Source organism: Harpia harpyja, chromosome 5, assembly GCF_026419915.1.
Source record: "Harpia harpyja isolate bHarHar1 chromosome 5, bHarHar1 primary haplotype, whole genome shotgun sequence".
NCBI classification, from domain to species: Eukaryota; Metazoa; Chordata; class Aves; order Accipitriformes; family Accipitridae; genus Harpia; species Harpia harpyja.
Window position 1 is genome coordinate 35672334 of NC_068944.1, and position 7762 is coordinate 35680095.

Below are 7762 nucleotides of genomic sequence, written 5' to 3' on the forward strand. Positions count from 1 at the left end.
TTACTTCAACAGACAGATGAGCAGGTAATTGTGCTGCAATGAACGAAGAAACACCTACAACCAGATGTTTATAACAAGCATTAGGAAGAAAATTATATTTGAAGTTACAGAGAGGAATCCATAAAAACTTAAGACCTTTTAACCTTCATGCTTTGTGAAATATGAATTTACCTGCAGTCTTCATTTCTAAGCCAGACCAAGATTAAATCCATGTTTAATTCTGGAGTCTTGTGGAGTATTGCCATTCTGATGAGAAACAGATGATAAAAAGTCAGCTGTTTCTTTGATGTAACCCATGTAAAACAGACACAGTTTTTCATCAGGAAAAAAAAAAAAAAGATCTTGCACACCTGCACTTAGGTACACATACGCTCACACACCCTATTTCTCATGTCTCCTAGCTTTTATTCTCCTTTCCTAAGCATTTGCTGTCACTGTCAATACAGTTTTCTCCTACCATGTACCCACTACCCCACTACCAAGTTTTCACACCATTAAAATCACTAATAAATACTAACACCTCCAGGATGTTACAGGTTTTGGTGCAACTTTGCAGTGGAGTCCAAAGCAGCAGATATTTCCGATATTCCTTTTAACAGGGAAGTAACAATCTAGATCCCTACAGCCATCAGTCTGCCCCCAGGACTTGGGGCAGACTTCCTTATGTAGGAAATGGGTATTTCCCTTCTGAAACTCCCTAAACCCATTTGAGGTGTTGCCATTGGTATAAACAGCTTTGGGAGCTGGATGAGAGAGCTCGTATTTGCTGCCAAGTTGAAATCAGCACTGGAGGGAAAGCACACTGAACAGGCTGGTTACTTCCATGATTACCTTCCGTAAGTGGTGTAACCTAAATCTGAGCAGTACTTGCACACACCGCTTGTGACCAGTAAGTGGACACAGGCCAGGACTTACCCAAGGCAGCGGCCGAAGTAGCTGCCGAAGCCGGTAGCCTCCCAGCGCAGCAGTGCTGCTCAGGGCAGCCGGCAGCTCCTGCGGCCAGCCACTTTCCTCCCGCAAGCAGCTCTCAGTGCTCGCACGCCAACTTTCCTGCGGTAGCCAAACAGGTGGATGACTTATGGACGTCAAAAGGCTTTTCAGTAAGTGAGTGATCAAAATCTGCAGTCAGAGATCACCAATACCTTGCACGTCAGTGCTTTGTGCAACAGCTGCTCCCGAGCGACGCACAGTCCGTCGGGTATCTGAAGAGGCAGGTAAAGCTTGTTGTTTTCTGGACAGTTACAAAACAACATTGCTACCACAGCTAATGATTTACGAAGAAAGGTACCATTACGCCTCTGAATTACCAAAACTGCTGCATATTGGCTCAGAATTTTACACTTCCCTTCAGAAGAGGAGAATAGTTGCTTCCTTGCTAGCAAAGCAAGGAAACTCACAGCCCAAATGTTAACTTGAGCAGAAGACTCTGAAACGGGTGCTAAATCTTAGCTTTCTAACTATCAGCTGCCTCACAGTCCTGATCTACCCCAAGGACATGCTCAAAGCCATCAAATTGCCTTTTAGAAGGCATAGGGGACAAGGTCCCCAGAATCTCTAATTAGGGCTGAAAACGTGATAAATCATACAGACAAAAAAATCTTGATCTTTTACCTGGTTGATTTAGTCATGTCTAACTACATGCTTTCTGAGAAAGTTTCAGCCTTAGCATTTTACTTTCAATCACAATAAAAATGTTTCACCTCTTGAGATACTTTCATCAAATATGGTATCAAGTAATGCTGAGCAACATACCTGCTGTTTGCACGTGGTACAAATGCAGCAGGAGGGGGAAACTGTTTATTTAGCCAGTTACATTAGAATCAGTCACATGAGTAATTTGTGCCAAGTATGTGTATTGATTTTTGAAGATGTGGACAAAATGTGTGCCTTTTGAAAACAGGATTATTTTGTCAATTATCCCCAGGTCACACATGCAAAGCACTGTTGCAGATACTGAAGGGGAAAACCTGGTTTTCACCTCTTTTATTTTTCACAGTTAGATCATTTCACACATAATAGAGCATTGGCATGATGGTAACAAGGTTTTTAAAAGTTGTATATAGATCAAAATGTAGCACAGACTATAAATATATAAGGACAATATTATTAGCCATTAAAATTAGCGGGTTGGTCAAACATTGTTCTGTTCCTTTACCCCCCAGAATCTACTTTATGAAAATGTACATGGTTTCTTTTTTTAGTTTCTTAAAATAGCACTTCCTTACTATCCAGCAGGTACAGTATGTCTCGGCACATACACCAAAGTACATCATCAGCTATTCCTTTCCTGAGCGATAGCTCTCATTTTAGATTCCATTTTAAAATTGTAGTTTCTCAGTCTTAAGGAAAAGCTGCTTCTTATAACTAGTTTCCCTTCGCATCAGACACTGTAGTTCAGCCTAAAATTCCTGGGTATCCTTCTCAGAGCAACATCTACCAAAATGCCCTGCTGTGCTGAGCAGGGGCTTCGAACAAAGCTGGGCACCAACTTCCCTCAACTTCCCCCTTCCTAAGTCCCTGTTATGTGTCCTAAAAACCTGGAATTTGTGTTATACTCCTGGCAAGGTTAGTGTTGGTTTAATGCCTGAAATGGTGGTTGAAAACTTGAAGGTTTTCATCCTCCTAACTTTCTGATTCAACTACATAAATAATTCTTTTGGACTATGACTCAACCATGGCCTTTAATTTCATGTGCTAGCAATTCATGCTATATGTATAAAAGTACTTTTATTTATGAGTTTTCAACTTTTTTTCAATTTCAAAAGCTGTATCTTTGTTCTTCTGCTATGGTGACAGATCATCTTTATCCCCTCTCAATGTCCATTTCCATCTGTGTGTAGTGTGGCCCACCCAGTTCCCTTCCTTAGTAACCTAAACTTAGCTAGTGGAAAGCCAAGCTGAAAAATTCACATAGTGCAAAGTCACATCCTGCACATTTATTGGGTTGACTGAGCTGTGGCACTGCCACAGTAAGCTCTGCTTTTTGGGAAGCATTATACAGCCACTGCTGCCCTGTTTTTATACCCAGACAGGCAGGGTACTATCTACGCAGGGAGGTCTTCTCCTCCCCACGTTCCCCCATGTTCTTCTGCTGAAGGCTCCTATCACACACATGGCAGATGGGTCCTTTTCCTGAGGGGCAGAGGTAATACAAAAACATTTAACAAGCAAATTCCTCATTCTGTGAGAAATTCTCAAACTTTATGTTTGTTTCTGAATCAAGACAAGAAGTCAAACTTTCAGGATTTTTCAAGAAACAAAACAAGCCAAAATACTTTGATTCAGCCAGTTGAAACATCTTTCAGTCTAACACTCTGGCAATTAATAGATGTACTCACTATATTGTACTACACACCTGCCAGATACAGTTAAAAATGAAGCACTTTGATATTATCCAGGCAAAATGAATTTCTTTATTTGACAGCTTATGTAAGTTATCAGAAACTCAATCAGTTTTGCTGAATCCACATTTTTCTCAAGAAAATAGCCCAGTGAAAAAAATTAACAGATTTGCAAGGGTTATATTTGATTAAGAATTGATAAGCAATTAAAAAAAAAATCCCAGCACAATCACCCCTGACTGTCTTCTTTGCAAGGACTATATTCATCTACCAGCACCAAGAGGAATGCTGTCTCAGATCAGTAAGAGTTTTCCCTTTGTCTTTCACAGGACAAAATTTTCCCTTTAAATTTTCCTCCAAATTTCTCGGTATGTTGAGATATTTCTCATTCACTAAGCTTGGAGTTTCTAAGCATCTGAGCATCATTTCTCTGTTGTCTGCTGGTCTCACCATTTCATACACTTCAAACAGATTTTCACTTGTGCTATGCCATCCCATTACCACACAGTCTTCACCTTAAAGTTCTGTCTTTTAGGTGGCATCACAAGTATTTAAAGCTAGAACCAAATCCTAGCAATTCAAAAATATCACACTTCTGTGAGGAGGTGGGACAGGGGAAACAAGGGTATTCTCATTGATGGTCATTTCTGTGTCCATTGAACCTTTTATTAGTGTGCATAATGAGCAACCAAACCTTATCAGAGAGTAACACTAATTGGCCTTCAAACCAGCACTTTGAAAGCAATAGTTCAGAATAATTTGTTCTTTATTGACAATGTCCCACATGTATCATTGGAGGGGGGAGGAGAAAAAAGAAAAGAGAAAAAAAATCTGCAATCTTTCACAAAAAGAGTATAGAATGGAAAGATTAACTGTATCTTTTTCTTTTTCTTTTCTTTTTTTTTTTGAGCAGTCTTCAGCATTCTGTGAGGCAAATCAGCTTTACTCCACTTCTTTCTTTTCCTTCTATTGTGTCACTAGTTCATAATCCCTCAAAAAAGTGTTGCTACTATTCCTATCATACAGTGAAGGCTGCTTAAGAGGAAGCCAGTTTCTACCAACATATCGAGCTGAAAGCTAACGTGTAGAAGTTTTCTAGCTGACTACAACAGCTGCAAGCAGAAAAAATGGTATTTCAACATTTTAATGTGAAGTCTCACTATCAAACATGTTTTAACAAGCAAGTGTATTGTTTCAGTACTGGTCTGTTTACATTGACCATAACTTGACAGAAGTAAGGAGGTCTGAATTTTTAGGGAAGATTCTGTTTACTGAGAGATGGCTGCTTTTAATGGATATGCTCTTTGAACCTGGAAAGCAGTTTTGGGCAACACCTCAGGGCCTGCTTCTTCATCTGTGGTAAAATAGCATCACTTCATTGACATCTGCATTTTTTAAGTCTAAGATTCTTTTAAAAAAAAATAACAAGCCCTGCCTTTCCTTGAATTCATTACCAGAGCCTATCTTTAAAATAAAGTGCTATCTGGATGTATGGAGGAGATGCTTAAAGGCACAAGTGAGATAAGACATCCAAGGCCTACTGGAAACTGCATACACTTTTGCATGCATATTTTTTAAAGTAGTTTCTTTGCCCCTTGGGACGTAAATTCCTCTTGAATGCCACAGTTGAAAAGTTGAGAGTGGTATGCAGGCCTGAAAAATATTAGGTGAGCCTCATTTCTTCAGCTAGGCAAAATATGGAATTTAAATGAAAACATCTGTTTGAAAACATTCCTTATCCATCTTTGGACTTCCTATGAAAAAATCATTATTATTACTGAGTATAAGAAGGATAACTAATTGCGATGTTTGCATGACATAATTTTTCCCCCAGGACACTTAAAAGTCATATATTTTCCCTGAAACATTTTAACTGTCACATACTTGTCTTAGTTCTGTGGCGGTGTGCAACACAGATCACAAGTTTCTTCCTTTATTTAGCTGGAAACAATACAAAATCTGACTGTTCTCACAGCATGTGAAACTTTCTCCTCTGGTCCCATCTGGTATCACCACAGAAAAATCACGGAAAGGAATGTATTTTATGCCACCCTAAAGATTCCTTCTGTGCCAGTTTTTCAATGTAAGACAGTATGAGTGGCAGCTTAAGTTAGCTACTTTGCCAGATGCTAAATCAAAAATTCTTAAATCCAATCCAAAGCAAGATAGCATGTCTCAGCATTAATTACCTCTAGTTAGGTGAAACTACCTGAAAACTTAGCTCTTCCTATTCATAAACAGTAGCAGAACATATCTCATTTTTTGCATTTGAGTAACGATGCGTAATCTTCCTTTAATATTTTATTTAGCCATGTAGCTAGAAAACATAATGCTTAATATTTGTTTCCTCTTCAATTTAATGCATTCTAAATGTACTAGCAGTGAGGCACTGAACAGTTCTCCACATGCATGTGCATGTGCAGGTGCACAGGAAGAAAAGTTATTTCTCATGCACGCAAACAACCTCACATTCTCAGCACCATAGGTGAGATGTTCTGCTTTTGCATTACACTAATTTTGTTTTCTTTCCATTTCTAGGCTGTCTCTGTCATGGAAATTAGTTATGTAAATTGTCTCTCTTTCGGTGCTTATTTGCTTTCATTAGGTTAGGAGGAAACCATGACTGTCATTAAATAAAAAAAGAAATCTGGTATAATGCTGTCTTGGACAATAAGAAGCAACACACTACAGAACTGTAGCTGAAGGCAAAAGGAACACCTTGGGGCCACCTTGGGTTTTAGAGGGTAATGTCAAACCTAGGCAACAGTTTTCTTACTTGAAAAAAGACACTTTCAAAGTGTAGAAGATATTTAGCATTAAGGAAAGCAAAGGACATTTGACACACAGATTTCACCGGATTTTTTCCCCAACTTAAAAAAAAAAAAAGAAAAATGAAACCACTATTATTCCTTGTGGTGCAATTCTAATACACAAACATGTGTAGACTGAGTTAAATTCCCAGGAACAGAGATATTTGAATAAAGTTTCTAGGGGTTTTTTTACACCTAATTGTTCTTTTTCAATCTGCATTAGAAAGTACACAAAATTAACTATAGGTGTTGTCTAGTGTCAGTTGTGGAGTATTTAAATGTTAAGGATAGTTAAACTTACAAGGGAGAGAGAGGTGAGACTAAAACAGCCCTCTGCTCTCTAGTTAATCTGGTGCCTCTACATTGCAAAAACTGAGATTGCAGAGAAGGTACTTGATCTGCAAACTTCAGTAGCTCCCTGGTACTGCTCTTTTGCTCTGCTCTCCAAAGCAGAGACAAAAGTACTGAACCAGACCCCCTGGTATGTTTTCCATAGATTTCTAAAGGAAAAGCAGCAGGGAACACCGAAGGTGACACCCTAATATCCACACTAGTTGACTGGCAATTAACCCCACAAGCAGGTCAAATGACCGTGTACCATAGTTTTGCAATACCAAATTTTTGGAACCTCCCGAAAAGAAGAGATGTGAGACTGGCTGCAGCAAGTACGGCCAATTCCAGGCTGCCTGCACGTATCTGCCCCATGTTGCCTTCCTCCAGGACCCAAGGGACAGCACAGCCTGTCCCTGCTGCCCCTTCCCCTACCCAGCACTGCGACGGCTGGGCCGGGCAGCTCTCACCCCTTCCACCACCTCTCGCTGCCTCCCAGAGATAGGTGGCTACACAAGAGCGAAGGCAAGTCGTTTGTCTGGAGTGACACAGAAAGTGAGGTGCTTTACAAGGTTTACATACAGGTTTCCAAAGTCACCATGCGTGTTCCTGTGAGAATAATTGGTTTTGCCTGTTAGTCATTCCAGCCTGGGAACTGCTGAACAAACAACGGGAATTTAATTATCTGGAAGCAGATTCTGTGAGCAAAACCATCATATTATTTTTTAATATACTTTCTCAGCTATAAAAAAAATCTTGGCCAACTTTCCTTTGTTGTTCAATGAAGTGTGGTAAGCTGCCTAATTTGATAACAAAACGTCCAAGACTTCTTTCTGCTGCATCCAGACTAATTTGACTGTTAATGTTCCATGAAAGAAATAAATCTTTAGAACACATTCTTGTATCACTTTTCAAGCCTAATATTTCCATACCACAGAAAAATTGTTATTATCTCATATTTTTGTCCCACTATGGTAGGGAAGGTGGTCTCCTTACTAAAAACTTAATCACAAAAAAAAAAAAATTGATGATTATAAAGCTCCTTTGTACAAAATTAGAACATTGATTTTTCATTACAATGCGGAGCACTGCAGATAATGTATAGAGTAATAACTCTATTGAAACACAGATATACATATGCAAATGGTAAATAGTTAACAAGAACACAGGTTATTTGGAATGAAAATAATTCATTAGAGCCTAGTTCTTTCACAGTTCACTTGCTCCTAACTTGATAAATACCTTGGATTGTCAATTTTTACCTTAAACATTCTCTTTTTG